Source organism: Eptesicus fuscus, chromosome 4, assembly GCF_027574615.1.
Source record: "Eptesicus fuscus isolate TK198812 chromosome 4, DD_ASM_mEF_20220401, whole genome shotgun sequence".
Taxonomy (NCBI): domain Eukaryota; kingdom Metazoa; phylum Chordata; class Mammalia; order Chiroptera; family Vespertilionidae; genus Eptesicus; species Eptesicus fuscus.
The window spans coordinates 58917899-58936174 of NC_072476.1; the positions used below are offsets into that span (position 1 = coordinate 58917899).

Genomic DNA, 18276 nt, shown 5'->3' on the forward strand with positions numbered 1-18276 from the left:
TTGCCTCCGGCCCCGCCTCCGCTCCACCCTTGTCGCCGGCCCCGCCTTCTCCTCCAGCCCGCCCGCGTTTCCCTTCTCCCCTGCCCCGGCTCCGCCCCGCTCTTGCCGCCCGCCGCGCCTTCTCCTCCAGCCCGCCTTCGTTTCCCTTCGCCCACGGCCCTGACTTTGCTCCTCCCTTCTCCTTCCCCCCGCCCCCCTGACTTGCTTGCTTCTTCGAAGCTTTACTCCCTTTTGCAGCTCTTGGCTTCTTTCGACACTGTCTTGATATGCAAATTAGCCGCCATCTTTGTTGGGGTAATTTGCATACTCGTCCTGATTGGTTGGTGGGCGTGGCTTGGCTGGTGGGCGTGGCTTAGGTGTAGCGAAGGTACGGTCAATTTGCATATTTGTCTATTATTAGATTAGATTCGTGCACTGGTGGGGTCCCTCGGCATGGCCTGCGGGGATCAGGCCAAAACTGGCAGTCCAACATCCCCTGAAGGATGTAGTAGTGCGCAAAATGGCAGGCAGCTGGGGAGGAGCCCAAGCCTGGGCCAGGCAGTGCGCCACTTCTGCTCATCCCGGCCCCGCTGCGCCTGCCGCCGCCACCACTTGGTAGGCTCACTACCGCTCCGCTGCGGTCTCTGCAAGCCCGTCCTAGGGCAATACCAGCGCGCCTATGACTGGGAAGTGGCCGCAGGCTCGTGCCCAGTTGGTCCTGATGCCAGTCCCAATCCTGGTACAGGTCCGGATGGGGGAGGGGCACACAAGGGGAGTGTCTGTGGGCCATGAGCCCAGTGTCTGGTGCCTGTTGGTCAGCTGAGCAGTGCTCCCACTGTGGGAGTGCACTGACCACCAGGGGGAAGCTCCTGCATTGAGCATCTGCCCCTCTAGTGGTCAGTGCCTGTCATAGTGACTGGTCGAACAGTTGAATGGTCGCTTAGGCTTTTATATCCTATATAATAAAAGCCTAATATGCTAAGTGTCCAGTCAGTCAATTGGCCATTCAACCAGTCAAAGCATAGTATGCTAATGATATGCTAAGGCCTCTCAACCACTTGCTATGACGTGCACTGACCACCAGGGGGCAGATGCTCTGACTGGTAGGTTAGCTTGCTGCTGGGGTCCGGCTGATCGGGACAGAGCGAGATGGGCTGGACACGCCCTGGAGTCCTCCCACAGTCCTTCCCTGGCTGGCCAACCTGTCACGTCCCTCTCCAGCCCCGATCATGCACCAGTGGGGTCCCTCGGCCTGGCCTGTGCCCTCTCGCAATCCAGGATCCCTCGGGGGATATCGAAGAGCGGTTTCGGCCCAATCCCGCAGGCCAGGCCAAGGGACCCCCCTGGTGCACGAATTTGTGCACCGGGCCTCTCGCATATAGATAAAGATAGACTTTACATACAAAATTTTATATTGTGTATTTTAGATGATATATATCAAACAAAATAAGCATTGTTGAAAGTTTTTATGATAAACTCAAAGAGTTTCTGGTTAGGTAAGTTTGAGAAAGGGAGAAATTTAGTGAAAGGAATATTAGAGTTTTGAAAATCTGTTAAGTGATTAAAGGAACGAGCAGGGAGGGGGAAGACTTAATTTACCTTTACAATGTAAAGCAGAAGATCTGCCTGAGGCCTCTCTGAGACTGACCTGTGGAGCAGTTCCTGTAGGAAGGATGGAATCCTCTCTTGGTTGGAAAACATCATAGCCTAAAGGAATCAAATGGGCCATTGAAGAATGTGGTACTAATCAACCTAAAAGAGGTCTGAGGAATGGATTTTTTCCATGAGGGGGATAAGATCAAATGGAGGTGCTTCAGGAATCGGTGAACCCCCAGACATTACAGAAAACGTTTGCCTTTCCTCCTCCTGTGCCTTCCTTATTTTCCTTACAGTAATATAATAGTAAGGAAATAGATAAATTTTTCTGTATATTAAAAATAAATCTGCGAAGGTTTCTGAGTAAGAGGAACCTTAGATTATGTTTGAATAGAAACCATGGACAAACACTAGAAATACAGTACACTGGAAATAGGTTTTCACTAACTCTGGTGTTGTTTCAGATTTCAATTAATGTTTGTGTGTTTCTTGACAGTTATTAGCTGTAAAAAAATTATTTAAAATGAAAAGGCTTCTTACACTGTGGCAAAAAATTGGATAACTATTAGATTACAGTGAAATTCAATCTAGTCTACCATCATTCAAATAAATGTGTAGTGTTGGGTTCAAAGCAGGCTCTCCATAAATACTCAATTAATTTTCTTTTTACAAAATTGTATTAGGGAAACATACTTCATAAACATTATTACCAGCTGACCTTTATTTGACTTTTAAAGAAAATGTTAAGGATTAGCTCTGGACATAATTGTAAAAATGAAAAAGTTGAGAATCAGCGACTTTTTATTCTGACTAAACCATTAATATATTTATAAAATGGTCATTGACATGCTCCTATATGGAGTTATTGAATTCATGAATGAAATATTTAATAATATGTATTTATATGGACTGTTTTATGAGGGCTAGTTTTATCTCGCTGCCTTTTTTATTAATGAATGGATACCCACATTTTATTTAAAACTATTTCTTATAGATTAACAACATAATTCTATACATATGCATCTAAACAAAATAATTTTTTTAATTAAGTTAAAAAATTATTATCTTCTGTCAGCTGTTTCATATTAGTCTGTTTCTGTTTTGATTCCCTAAATCTATTTGTTATCATTTTAGACTAGCAGCTGTGACAGCCATGCATCTGTCACATGTTCAAAGATAGTCTAGTACACAGGACAAATAGATGGAACAAATGATTAGCCACAAAAACAGAAACCCAAAAAGGGGTCAGTTAGAGATTTATCTTCCACCAAGAGAAGTTATCCTATCTAATACAGAGGAAATATGCTAATTGACTCTCACGCCATTGCAAAGATGGCTGCACCCACAGCCAATAAGGAGGGAATATGCTAATTGCCCTGCCCTAAAAGATGGCAGTGCCCACAGCCAATAAGGAGGGAATATGCTAATTGACTGCCACACCCTCAAAGATGGCTGTGCCCACAGCCAATAAGGAGGGAATATGCGAATTGACTGTCATGCCCTCAAAGATGGTGGTGCCCATAGCCACAAGATGGTGGCGCCCAGTCCCCTAGGCCCCGCTGGGGTGGCAGGCACTCTGCGCACCTGTCTCCGGAGTACCCCAGTCCCCTCAGCTCTCCAGCCACCCAGTGCTGGCCCGAGGCACAGGCAAGCCTTGGATGGTGGCTGCCCAGCCACCCAGGGCCACCTGAGGCTCAGGTAACCAGGGCTGGCAGAAGCTTGCACTGCTGGCAGTGGCAGCAGCAGAGGTATGATGGGGCGTCGCCTTCTCCTAATTGCTGGGTCGCCTTGTGCCACTGAGGGCTCCTGGACTGTGAGAGGGAGCAGGCCAGGCTGAGGAAACCACCCCCTGCCAGTGCATGAATTTTCATGCACCAGGCCTCTAGTACATTTTATAATATGAAAGCATGAAAAATATTGCATTCAAGTGTTGCAAATGAAAAAAAAATTTAGAGAATAATGAAAGCTATTTCCAAGATTAGAACCATCAAATCTCTGCCACACTCTTTCACTTACACCAAAATAAGTTTAATGAAACTGTATCTCTGTGTGTCTTTCTCTGTGCATGTGTGTTTCTATTGTGTGGAAGACTGTCTTTTGTCCATGTATTTGTATTTCTCTGTGCACATCTGTAGGTCAATATTTGTGTATCTATTGTATCTTGGGGGCAGGATCCAGAAGGTGGGAATATAGTGGTATAAAAGAAAGGATTGGCCTGGTTGGTGTGGCTCAGTGGTTGAGCATCGACCTATGAATTATGAGGTCACTGTTCCATTCTTGGTCATGGCGCATGTCTGGGTTGCATGTTTGATCCTCAGTGTGGGGCATGCAGGAGGCAGCCAATCAGTGATTCTCTCTCATTATTGATGTTTCTATCTCTCTCTCCCTCTTCCTCCCTCTCAGAAATCAATACAAGTATCCTATATAATAAAGAGGTAATATGCAAATAGACCACCACACCATCACAAGATGGCTGCCTACAACCAGGCCGGCAGGGGGGTTAGTGAGGGATGACCAAACGACTGAGCAAGCTGGCTGCGTGGGGCGACCAGGCCGGCAGGAGGGTTAGTGAGGGATGACCGAACGACCGAACAGCAGGCTGCATGGTGTGACCAGGCCAGCAGGGGGGCCAGTTTGGGGCGACCAGGCCAGCAGGGGGGCAGTTGGGGACGATCAGGCCGGCAGGCAGGTGAGCGATTAGGAGCCAGTGATCCAGGATTGTGAGAGGGATGTCCGATTGGTGGCCTAAACCGGCAGTCGGACATCCCCTGAGGGGTCCCGGATTGGAGAGGGTGCAGGCTGGGCTGAGGGGAACCCCTCCCCCGTGCACGAATTTCGTGCACTGGGCCTCTAGTATTTTAATAAAAGAAAGGATTGAATCCATTTCTGCTGGAATACATCTTCCCTAAGATATGAAAAGAGAAGTGTATTTTTATTACAACCCCTCCCAACAATAGGTGAAATAACTGAATAATTTAATATCTAAACATTTAAAACTTTATTTCAAAAGAAATGCTTATTCATTATTTTATGTTTCAAATAAACAAATCTGACCACCCACTGATAACCACTTGATAATGTCCTTCCTGATATGTGTGTGTGTGTGTATACACATATTTCTATAAAATGGAATTATCCTAAATAAGCCATTTTTTAGCAATATGGAATGAATACTCGTTCATTCTATCCCTAACATACAGTACAGTGCAGGGTATGTAGAAGGCATTCCAAAAATACTCGTTAAATAAATGGAGGAATCCTTTGTTTTGTCAGTCTTTCCCCTTTGACATGTTTATATATTATTTATGAATTTCATAGAAAGTGAAGATTTTGGCCCTTTGGTTGATATATATATATATATATATATATATATATATATATATATATATATATATATATATATATTACAATTGCTATTTTTCCCTATTTATATTTAACTAGAGGCCTGGTGCACGAAATTCGTGCCCAGGGGTGGTCCCCTCAGCCCAGCCTGCACACTCTCCAATACAGGACCCCTAGGGGGATGTCCAACTGCCGGTTTAGGTGCGATCCCCAGGACACCCCTCTCACAATCCTGAACCACTTGCTCCTAATCGCTCACCTGCCTCCCTGCCTGGTTGCCCCTAACTACCCTCCCTGCTGGCCTGATCACCCCTCACTGCCTCTGTGTGCCAGGCTGATCACCCTGAACTTCCACCGCTGCCGGCCTAGTCGCCCCTAACTGCCTCCCGCTGCCGACCAGGTCGCCCCCAACTGCCCCCTCCCTGCCAGCCTCATCGCTCCTAACTGTCCCCCCCTGCCGGCCTGGTTTCCCCCAACTGCTCCTCCACCAGCCTAGTCGCTCCTAACTGCCCCCCCCCACCAGCCTGGTTGCCTCTTACTGCCCCCCCTGCAGGCCTGATCACCCCCAATTGCCCCCCTCTGCCAGCCTGGTTACCCCTAACTGCCCCCTCACCAGCCTGGTTGTCCCCAACTGTCCTTCCTGCTGGCCTGGTTGCCCCTCATGGTCCACCGCCAGCCTGGTCGCCCCACGCAGCCTGCTTGTTCAGTCATTTGGTTGTCCCTCACTAAACCCCCTGCTGGCCTGGTCGTAGGCAGCCATCTTGTGAGGGTGTGATGGTCAATTTGTATATTACCTCTTTATTACATAGAATTTTAATTTGCCTTTTCCAAAAGAAAAAAAAAAACTATTTGAACACATAGTTTAATTGAATAAAGTCATCTGATTTAATAGAAATGGTGCTTTATTGTGACTGTTAAAGAAAGAAATGTGTTATATAGGAGCAAAGTGCTGAATGCTCCTCAGTAGAGGCTGTGCTCTATTTAAATATGTAGTTACGATATATAGATACATAGAATATGCCAGAAAGCAGTGGATTTGAGCCCAAAAGACTTGGTTCTTATCCCACTTCTGACCCTCAGCAGCTGTGTGGTAGCAGAAAATCACTTAATGCTTCTAAGCATCTGTAAATTGGGGATATCGAGGCCTCCCTCCCCGAATTAGCACCCAACAAATCGTCTGTCTGTGACATTATATTCCTTGAGAGGTATTTCCAAAATAAATACTTATTCTTAAATACAAGAACAAACTAGATGTAGATCCCCAGATCAGGCTGAGATTCTCTGCCCCAAATTTGACGACAACATAAAAAATACTTTCTGCCATTATTATTTTTAAATACCTGGGTTTTGCTGTGTCATGTTTCCTACTTCTTGGAGAGAAATATTTTTCTCTACCAACTTTGTTGACCAAACGCCAAGTACTTTGTGTTCTTAAGTTGTCCCCTAAAAGAATTCTTGGTATCATGAAATGAAACTACTGGTATAGTTTTAAATGGAACAAGCTACTAAACAATCCTTCAAGAATTTAAATATACTCCATTAATTTTAGTTCAGTAAAAGTAACACCATGAAGTGCTTTAGTCCACTGTTATTATTTTCTAGAACATTACTGAATTAGAAATCTAAACTTACTATTGCAGTATGTTACCATCAATATGTGAAATGTAGGAAGGCTGTCAAGCTTTCTAAGGTGACTGTTGTACAAAGTCTACATCTCATGGCCACTTTTATAAAATGGTGTTTACTCAGCCTACAAATATTTACTTTAGCACTGATCTTACTTACATGGATCTTCTACTAACATTTTAGTCCAAACACAAAAGCTTTTATTATTTTCATGAAATTTTAATTGCAGTTCTTTAGGGGGATCTAGTTTATAAATATTAATTTTCTTGGCAATTGACCCAATACTACTTTCTTCCTAAATAAAAGCTTCCTTCTTGTCTAGCCCACGTCAGAGTATTACAAATTTTGATTTAATTTAGTAGGAATGAAGCTCAATGCTAATATGTTTCATGTTGTCAGAACAGAATGGTTTATGATGATTTGTTAAATGTGTCAGTTGTATAGATCAGTGGTCAGCAAACTCATTAGTCAACAGAGCCAAATATCAACAGTACAACGATTGAAATTTCTTTTGAGAGCCGAAAACCGACTTCTGCGCATGGGCCACGAAGTTTCAATCGCACTGTATGTGCGCGCCCGCACGTGGTATATTGTGTAAGAGCCACACTCAAGGGCCAAAGAGCTGCATGTGGCTCGTGAGCCACAGTTTGCCGACCACTGGTATAGATAATAATACCTAAGTATGGTCTGCATAATCATTCTGTTTCCTATCTATATATACTAGTATAAAAGCCTAAGCGACTGGCAGGTAACTATAATGTGCACTGACCACCAGGGGCCAGACACTCAATGCAGGAGCTACTGAGCTGCAGTGACTTGGCAGCTGTGGTTCTCGGGTGACACACCCAGAACCATAGAGGAGGGAGCTCGATTCCCGGGTGCATCACTCAAGAACTGCCCTCTCACAATCTGGGACCCCTCGGGGGATGTTGGAGAGCTGGTTTTGGCCCAATCCCCACAGGCCAGTCTGAGGGACCCCACTGGTGCATGAATCCCTGCACTGGGCCTCTAGTCTTTACATAAAATCTAGGAGGAAATCTGCCTTTCCTACATCCTTTTAAGAGAAAAAAACAAAGAGTTCTTTGCTTTTCCAATCCTCTAACTGCCAAGATAACACATATTAGACATAATTAGTTTTGAGTTTTACTGGCTTTTTCATGTAAAAATTTTAAAAAATACCCACAGATCAGGTATATACAGTTTAAATTGTTGACCAGGTAGACTTTATTTTAAAATAAAAGACATTGTTATTAATATAAATGTTATATGTTGTCTTCACAATTTAGGACTGTGAGCAATTTATTACATTTTAAACATGTAAGAATTGTTTTTGTACAGAGTAACTTAGAAATACCTAAAAGGATTGGTTGGTACTGGATAAAAATAAATCTAGTCTCATGGTGAGTTTAGATACATTGGCATATGGACTGAGCTTTAAAGAGGTGTCATCAACTTGCTGTCAAAGTGTTGGATGAAAGAGTGGAATGCATCCTTTAGTGTTTTCATTTTTAGCACTGTTGAGTGAACATAACAATTTTTTTATAATTATGTGAATTACCAAGGTTTTTTTTTCATTATATTTTAACATTGTTGGTTTGACCCGGGACACCAGTTTAAGTATCTAGGCAATTAAGTTATACATTGTATAATTATAAGTGCAGCGGTGAAAATACAAAATCTGTATTTTTAGTCATGCTCTGCAGAGGTTACAGTGTGAGTAAATCTAAGACTTCTAACCAAAGGCCATAAAATATGTAGATCATGAATACTTAAAATAATTTAATATGTATTTAAATACACCGAGTGGTCAGATTATTATGATCTCTGAACGCATAATAATCTGGCCACTCAGTATATATATATTAGAGGCCTGGTGCATGAATTCGTGTATGGGTGGGGTCTGGCCAGCCTGGCCAGGGGTAGGGGACATGGGTGGTTGGCTGGCCTGCCTGCTGGTCGAACTCCTGGTCAAGGGGACAATTTGCATATTAGCCTTTTATTATATAAGATATACACTGAGTGGCCAGATTATTATGCATTCAGAGATCATAATAATCTGGCCACTCAGTGTATATTCAATATTGCTTTGCTTGAAATGCTTCAATTATAGATTGCCATTCCAAGGTGGAGGAGTCTATAAGAAGACATACTGCTGCTCAAAAACCCTTTTTGGACAATGATGACTACAGATTTAACGAGTGAGATGTAAGGAAAGAAAGACTTTAATTTAAAACAGATTTATAACAATTTTAAAGGCTAAAATAAGATCTACTTCTCAATCAGAGGAATATTTTATGTCATATACAGTTAACTTTTTTCAAGTGTTGTATAGATTGTAGTTGTCACATATTCACCTCAAAATCTGAGCAAGTTACTAATAAAGAAATGCCTTGTGTAGGTTCATAGAAAATAGCAAATAAGTAGTTTGAGTCTGTTCCACTGGATGTATGCTCCAGAAGAGCAAGGGTTTTTGTCTGTTTTGTTCATTACTCAATCCCCAGTGCTGAACAGTGATGACACATAGTAGGTGCTCAATAAATATTGAATGAAGAAGTCCCCTTTATCATTATTACTGGAATAGCCTTTAATGATAATTTTTCACTTAAGTTGTTACAGCAATTTGTTCATTAGGTTATTTTATTCAATTGTTTATTAATATTAAGAAGATACTTATACTGCCCTAGCCAGTTTGGCTCAGTGGCTAAAGCATCGGCCTGTGGACTGAAACGTCCCTGGTTTGATTCTGGTCAAGGGCACATGCTCAGATTGCGGGCTCAATCCCCAGTAGGGGCCATGCAGGAGGCAGCCGATCAATGATGCTCTCTCATCATTGATGGTTCTATCTCTCCCTCTCCCTTCTTCTCTAAAATCAATATAAATAAATAAATAAATAAGAAGATACATCTATATATATAAAAGCCTAAGTAACCTTTATGAATGAATGACCAGAACGACCAGTAGACCAGTTGCTATGATGCACACTGACCACCATGGGACAGACGTTCAGTGCAGGAGTTGCCCCCTGGTGGCCAGTGCGCTCCCACAGCCAATCTCCCCTGGTTCCCTCCCACCCCTCCACTGGTAAACCTCCCGCAGCTCCCCCTCATCCCTCTCCCCATCCAGCAGGCCGTGGCTGGCCCGGCCCTGATCGGGACTGGGCGAGATGGCCCCAATAGGCCCTGATTGCCTGCCAGGCCTAGAGACCCCACCTGTGCATGAATTTCATGCACCAGTCCTCTGGTGTACTTATAAATTGTTATAAGTCATAAAGAATTATAGTACATTGGCATCTGTACACATGATTGAATTTTAGAAAAAGTATTACCTTCGAAAACCTTATGTGCCCTTGTCCAATCATATCTCTTCATTCCTCCTTCAGAGGTAGCAACCACTATCCTGAACTCTTTCTTTCTTTCTTTCTTTCTTTCTTTCTTTCTTTCTTTCTTTCTTTCTTTCTTTCTTTCTTTCTTTCTTTCTTTCTTTTTTCTTTCTTGCTTTTTCTTTCTTTTGAGAATATCACATAGCTTTGAATTTTTTATTTTTTTACTTTTAACTTCTTAAATTTATCTTTTAACTTACTAAATTTATTTGAAAGTATTACAAATTCCTCCCCCCTTTTTCCCCATTGACTCCCCCCACCTTCCACCTTCACCTCACTATTGTCTGTGTCTATGGGTTATGCATATGTGCATATAAATTCTTTGGTTAATCTCTCCCGACCCACCAACCCCTGCCTTCCCTCTGAGATTCATCAGGATATATTCCTAGAAGTGGAATTATTGGATCAAATGGCAGTTCTGTATTTAATTTTTTGAGGAAACTCCATACTGTTTTTCATAGTGGCTGCACCAATCTGCATTCCCACCAGCATGGGCTAGGGTTCCCCTTTCTCCACATCCTTACCAGCACTTTTCATTTGCTGATTTGCTGATGATAGCCTCCGACGAGTGTGAGATTATACCTCATTGTCCTTTTAATTTTATATTTATCATTCCCTTGCTTTTTTTTTCTATATACATTTACTATATGTGTGTACTCCTAACATATTGCTTAGTTTTCAATTTTTGAGCTTTATATAAATAGAAGCTTGCTATGCTTTATTTATCTATATTTTGCTTCTTTGATTCAAAATTATTACATTCCTGAGATTTATCTATGATGTTGCATATAGCAATAATTCATTTTTACTGCTATATAGTAACCATTATGGATATGTATTATTTATTTACTAATTCTATAGTTGATGGATATTTAGGTTGCTTATATTTCTTGATATTATAGTTAGTGCAGCAAGGAACATTCTAGTACATGTCTTCTGGTGTAAGTGGGGATATTTTTAATATTGAAAATGGTGATCATAGCTATGCATATCTTTAATTGTACTTAATAATACCAATTGTTCTCAGAGTTGGTAACATTCTTTACACCAGTGTATGAGAATTTCTGAGCTCCACATCCATTGTAGCACTTGCTACAATATGGAAACTTGATGAAAATACAATTTGTGAAATATTTTAACATTTCTTTTTCAGTAATAGAGCTAATAGGCAAATATTAGTATGCTATAAAATAATTGAATAATACAGTCGATAAACTCAGTTTATTGTATTTTCATATCCTTTGACAAAACATGTTTCCTTTGTATGATTTAAAACTTTATGAAAATTTTGTCAGGTAGTTGGACACAAAGGGAACCTTAAAATCAGGAAAGTAGAGATTTTATAGGCTGTATTATCTGATTGGAAAGCCCATCAAGTAGAAATAAGTAATAAGAGTATCAAATCTTAATTACTTGGAAATTTGAAAACATAATTAAGATAGCTCTTGTAGCAAAGAGGTAATAAATGGAAGCATTTAAAATTACTATTTCAAATATCTATGGAATAAAGTAAAAGATATATTTAGAATACATTCTTTTTTTTTTTTTTTATAATCCTCACAAGGATATTTTTCCATTGATTTTGAGAGAGAGGGTGGAAGGGTGGGAGAGAGACAGAGAGAAACACCGATGTGAGAGAGACACATCGATTGGTTGCCTCCTGCATGCCCCCTACTAGGGCTGAGAGCCTGCAACTGAGGTCTGTGCCCTTGACCGGAATCGAACCTGGGATCCTCCAGTTTGCAGGCCGACACTCTACCCACTGAGCCAAACTGGCTAGGGCACATTCATTATTAAAGAAAGACTTAAAATAGGAAAATTTTACACTTATCTTAAATTCATCCTGAGCATGGTTTAAAGAAAAAAGAGAAAGAAAATGTATAAGATTAGAAATAATATGCATCTACAAGATTAAAATAATTATATGCAACTGTGACAACATAACTGAAACTCTTGTAGAAGAGGATTGCCTAATAGAACATAAATTATGTAACCTGCCCAAGAAAATTTTCATATACAAATGGACATATATGAAATGTAAAAGTTGGTAAATATAGCTTTTAAAAATATTAGAATCAAATAGTTCCACAATTGAATTCTTACTAGTATTAAAAAACTTAAGAAATTTTACTGTGTATAAATTATAGCTCTACTAGAGGCCCGATGCACAAAATTTGTGCAAGAGTAGGCCTTCGCAGCCCTGGCAGCTGCCTCGGCCCTCGCAACCCCGGCTTTGTCCAGAAGGACATCCAGAGGGTGGTCCAGATGGTCATTCCGCTGTTCGGCTGTTCAGGCAATTTGCATATTATGCTTTTATTATTATAGATTATAAAAAAGGGAAAGACAAGAAAAAGAAATTACAAATAATTCTGATTTTGTTCCAGACACTTGTGAAAGATGAACTCCTTCTCAATTCATAAGCATACAAATGTAATACTAAACTATTAAGTACAAAAAAGAAAGCCATGAACCAATCTCATTTATGAATATAGTTGAAAGAAGTATAAATGAAATCTTAGCAAATAAAGTCTAGCAAAATATCAAAGGAATAATACACTATAACCAAATCAACTGCAAATTCTTTTTTTCAGGAATAGTAAGATGTTTCTAATGTCAGGAAAGTTAATATATAATTTATTATATCAACAAATTGAGGGGGGAAAGTGATCCTATCCCTAGACTATGAAACAGAAGTTGATAAAATTTAACAACCATTTGCAATAAAAACAAACAAAACCAAAATGGCAATAGAAGGAAACTAAACACGTAAAGGGCTGTTTAGAATAACATTTGCTGTTAGTTTTTGGTACACAGTAAAATATTGAAGTCATTTTAATGGAAAACAGGAACAAGATAGGTGTTTCTACTGTAATCATTATCATTCAGCTTTGATTTGGAAGTCCTAGTGAATGCAGTTAAATATGATAATAAAATAATTGGTATGGACATGGAAAAAGAAGCAATAAAATGATAATTACCCCTCCTCCTCCCCGATGATACTGACGTCCAAGAGATTAGTGGGGGGTGGGTTTTGAGGGAGCACACTACTAGATTAAGTGGGGGGCGCGGTTTTGAGGGAGCACACTACTAGATTAAGTGGGGGGGGGTTTTGAGGGAGCACACTACTAGAAATAATAGAATGAAAAAGAAGAGCAACAGAAACTCCTTAACAGAAAATAAAGCATACTACAAATCAGTATTGTAATGATATAGAAATAGACAAATAGGTCAGTGGGCCTGACTAGGAAGTTTAGAAATAGTTCATAATATATATCTCTGTGTGTGTCTATATAGATATGTGGTATTTCATATCAATGAGAAAATAATAGCTCATTTAATTAGTGGTACTAAAACAGTTGGGTATTCAGATAGAATAAAATAACAGCCTATTAAAAATGAAGCATAGATAGAACATTTTAAAATAATAAATTAATTTTTAAAGAAAGAAAACAGACAAAAAATTTATATATAAATTTAGGTACTGGAAAAAACTACCTTAACAGGAAAACCAGAAGATTTAAAAAGAAAAGATAATTTTATCTGACTGTATAAATATTTAAAAATAAATACCAAAACCACCTTGATGTTTTTATATGCACTTCTTTTTTTCAGATAATTCATTTTTAATTTACAGAAGTACTGGTTCTTTACTACAGCTTGAGAAGCACTGAATTAGATTATTTGTCCATCTCCTGTATTCTGGGAAACTGGAAGATAGATCTAAAAGTTAGACCAAGTTGGAACATTTTTGGCTAGGATATGTCATAGATGGTGTGTAATTCATATTGCATTATATTAGGAGACACATAGTATTTGTTTGTCCCATAATTAGTGATGCTGTACTGACCACTGGATTAGCATGACGATGGCTGGATCCTTCCATTGGAAAGCCCAAATCATAATCATCACATGGAAGGCCCGTAGAAGCCACTTGAAGCTGGCTTCTGTGTCCTTTTAATAGGACCTCATTAATCTTCAAAAAGCTTTCTTCCGTTCTGGCCTGAGATCTCCCTGGAGCACCTTGTACTTCTGCCCCTGACTGATAGAAGCTATTTCCTCAAGGAGTCCTGTGTGTTCTTTTCTACCAGTTGGCAGTGTTTTTAGCCATTGAAGTCTGCAGCTAGAAAAGAAATTATTTTTAAAAATCATTCGTTCATGATAATATTTTCAATTCTGTTCAACATTATAATGTTTTACTTTGTTCTTTGATTTTCTAATTAGGTCTTTTTTTTATATTTTACTGAAATTCTTGATAACATTGTTAATCTAAAAGTGTGCTTATCCTGTAGTATGAGGAAAATTTCAAAGAAAACCAATATTAACACTACCAAGAAAATGACTGAATAAATTTAAAATGTCTTCTTAGTTCTTTTTGTCTTTGGATCTTCTGAACTGTGTTCTAACATCACTCAAAATAAATCATTTTTAGGTATACAGCTAATTTTTTTCAGCTGGTTTTCAGTTTTAGGGATTATTTTCTAAAAAATAAACATTTTGAAATTTTTCACATGTACATTGTTTTGATATCTACTGTATTACATATTTTCATGTACTTTACTCATATTTATCAATACTAACCCCATTAACCTGCTACACTTTTATTTTCTATTCTCAGATATAAAGAATAATAGATTATTTGCAATTAATATACTCAATATTATTTACCCCCTAAAAATCAGAAAAGGACATCAAAGACATATGTTGTCATTGTATCTATTTTCTAGTTTTTATTGAGCTTTTCTTGTTTTATTTATTTTTATTTATTTATTTATTTTTTATTATTTTATTTTATTTTTTTATTAAGGTATTATATGTGTACATATGAGCTTTTCTTGTTTTAATTAATTCCATTTATTAGGGCATGTGACATGAGCCAGTATTTACTCTGAGGGGTTAAATAGATAATGCAGTGCTTTATATATGGGAGAAAAAGTTTTCTTCCTCTAATGTTTGATAAGCATTATGTGTGCATATATTTGTATATACACTATATAATGTCTTATGTGTTCTGCACTTATAGATCAGTTGATTGACTCCATAATGAATGTGTTAATGATAAAATATTTCATCCTGCCTCAGATATCAGTAACAAATTTGAAGACATTACTTTAGGAAATGTTTACTGTAATATTGTGAAATTGTAAAAGAATGCTAACTATTGGGAATATAGCCTTGAGCCAACCAGAATCCTTGCACTCATGGAGCTTATATTGTGACTAGAGGCCCGGTGCATGAATTTGGGCACTGGTGGGGTCCCTGGGCCTAGCCGGCAATCGGGGTCGATCAGGGGTCTGTCTCACCCAGTCCTGGTTGGCCTAATTGGGGCCAGGAGGTTAGCTGGCCGGCCCTGATCAAGGCCAATCGGGGCCTGCCAGCCGGGCGAGGGACCATGGGAGGTTGGCTGGCCGCAGGAGGTTGGCTGTGTCCAATTGTCCAGTTGTCTGGTCGTAATGTTCACTTAGGCTTTTATATATATAGATAGTGAAAATAGTGAACAAACAAATCTGACCTTCTCAACTTCCTACCATCCTACCATCCTACCAAACATCAGCAATTCTAAAACTTGGATAGCAATTCTGAGGTTGCTAATTCTGTCCCCTGTCTAGCCTGTCACTTTACTGTAACTATTTGAAGATTTCCATCGGGCTTTCCAGGTCTATATATAATGGTACCCAACTGAACTGGTAGAATATAGTTTTTAAAGAATTTTTAAGAAGAAAAAAATGATTTAAATATGCCTGTTTTGAAACATCTTTAAAAAATCTGTATTTACAAGAGATGTATCAGCTATTTATTTTTGGTTCAAAAAGTATTATTTACCAAACAGAATAATTTATCTAGGATTACTTTTAAAGAATAAGTTTCCCTAGTATATTTCAAAAGATTCAATTTACAAACATGCTATTTACATATAAGCTGCCTCAAATTCTTATTAGAATGTATCAGTATGGAGCACTCTAATATAAGTTGTAAAGAATAACAATAAAGAAAATAATCTTCATTTACATTTTATCTAACTTTATCTAAAATAACTTAAGATGCATCAGGATATAAGTATATAAATATATAAATACTAGAGGCCCGGTGCACAAAAATCGTGCATGGGGGGGAAGGTGTGTCCCTCAGCCCAGCCTGCACCCTCTCCAATTTGGGACCCCTCTAGGGATGTCCGACTGCCTGTTTAGGCCCGATCCTACCGGGATCGGGCCTAACTGGGCAGTCGGACATCCCTCTCACAATCCAGGACTGCTGGCTCCCAACTGCTCGCCTGGCTGCCTTCCTGATTGCCCCTAACTGCTTCTGCCTGTCAGCCTGATCACCCCCTAACCACTCCCCTGACAGCCTGATTGATGCCTAACTGCTCCCCTGACAGCCTGTTTGCCCCTAACTGCCCTCCCCTGCAGGCCTGGTCACCCCTAACTGCCCTCCCCTGCAGGCCTGGTCCCCCCCAACTGCCCTTCCCTGCAGGCCCGGTCACCCCCAACTTCCCTCCTCTGCCAGCCTGGTCACCCCTAACTGCCCTCCCCTGCAGGCTTGATTGCCCCCAAATGCCCTCCTTTGCAGGCCTGGTCCCTCCCAACTGCTTTCCCCTGTTGGCCATCTTGTGTCCACATGGGGGCAGCCATCTTGTGTGTTGGAGTGATGGTCAATTTGCATTTTACTTTTATTAGATAGGATAGAGGCCTGGTGCACGGGTGGGGGCCGGCTGGTTTGCCCTGAAGGGTGTCCCGGATCAGGGTGGGGGTTCCCGTGGGGTGTGGGGCGGCCTGGGCGAGGGGCCTGTGGTGGTTTGCAGGCTGGCCACGCCCCCTGGCGACCCAAGCAGAGGCCTTGGTATCTGGGATTTATTTATCTTCTCTAATTGAAACTTTGTAGCCTTGAGTGGAGGCCTAGGCCAGCCAGGGTGTGCGGAAAGCTTGGCTTCCTCCATTACCGGGGAAACCCAAGCCTCCTGCTCACTTTGTGGCTGCAGCCATCTTGGTTGGGTTAATTTGCATACTAACTCCTGATTGGTTGGTGGGCGTGGCTTGTGGGTGTAGCAGAGTGATGGTTAATTTGCATATTACTCTCTTATTAGATAGGATAATTAAATAAAAAGCAAAATATTATCATATGGTCACAAATATAAATGTGGCAGGGTGGAATTTTTTTACTTTACAACCACCACCACACCCAATCTTTTTTCATCAGGGTCATTAGAAAGAAGAGACAAAAAGGACTTTGTTAGCATAACACACATATTTAGGTTATGCTTGAAGTGTAGGAAATAGTAGCATGAGAAATGTTTTTCTTGTAGATTTGTTAATTTTATAGGATGCCCAGGAGAGCAAGAACTGATGAAAAGAGAAGAAAACTGGGTGAAACCAATTGGGAGGTGGGACCCTGTGGGTGAATAGACAGATAAAAAGAATTAGGGGGTAGATGGGAGTGAGCCCAGGGAAGAAGATAAGAGAAGGTCCTGCCAGGTGTTCCTCTGAGGAAGACTCTGATAGCCAAGGAGCTTGATTAGGCAAATAAAGAGCTTTGTTCTCTGATAGACCCCGGTTTGTATGTTCGCCTTTGTATAAGTAGATATTCTTTCTGGCAATGATTGCACTTTCCAAATGTTAAGGGTGTGATTATCTTAAGCAGTGAGGAAGGCAGGTTAAGGTTAGGACAGGTGGTTGTGCTGTGGTGGGGAGCTTTCTTAGGACTAAGGACTGTGTGAGAGCCGGGAATCTGTCAGGCTCCACTTGGTAGAAGAGTCTTCCGATGAACATTTCTCTTTTCCAAACACTGCCCACCAATAGACCTCCAGCAGCCACTTTATGCTTGCTGAAGAAAACCACTGAGCTACAATTAAATGAAAAGGTTTCAAATTGCAATGGGATTTGTGCTAACCAACTCACCTCATCCACACTGAATTGTAACCAGGTAGTCTATTAAGTCTGTACAATATGCAGTTCCTCCCAGGTTTGATAAGAGGAGAATAATGGTCATCTAAGCGGGAGAGTACTAGGAGGGGAAAAGATGGAGAGATTTTAAAGAAGACAAACAAAAGCTGCACCATTTTGCCTAGGTTGGACCTAGTGACCTTCATGTGGGTACGGACAACAATCTGTTCAGGAGTCCTTCTGAATTAACTGCTGGTATTCCTTTTCCACTTGGCATCGTGTGTGAAGCATTTCTTTTAAAACACATGCCAACTCATTTCCAAGGGAGCTTTGTTCTCAGATGATCCATTAATTGAGGTATCACTGCAGAAATTGGAACAAGATTCCATTTATATTGTGGAACTCCTTAGTGCGGTTCAGTTTTCAATCCCCCCTTTCTCTTCCTCTGTGCCTCCAAAGGCAGTTAGTTCTCACCGCCAG

General features: G+C 40.5%; 1 long non-coding RNA gene across 1 annotated transcript; it reads right to left on the reverse strand.

Annotated features, from left to right (window-relative positions):
• Positions 1 to 13506: 13506 nt before the first annotated feature.
• LOC114232606 (uncharacterized) lies at positions 13507 to 18253 on the reverse strand. The gene is made up of 2 exons (XR_003618691.2): positions 17812 to 18253; positions 13507 to 14042 (listed from the first exon to the last, which is right to left on the reverse strand). It is a non-coding gene; the product is annotated as an uncharacterized LOC114232606 (long non-coding RNA).
• Positions 18254 to 18276: the final 23 nt, after the last annotated feature.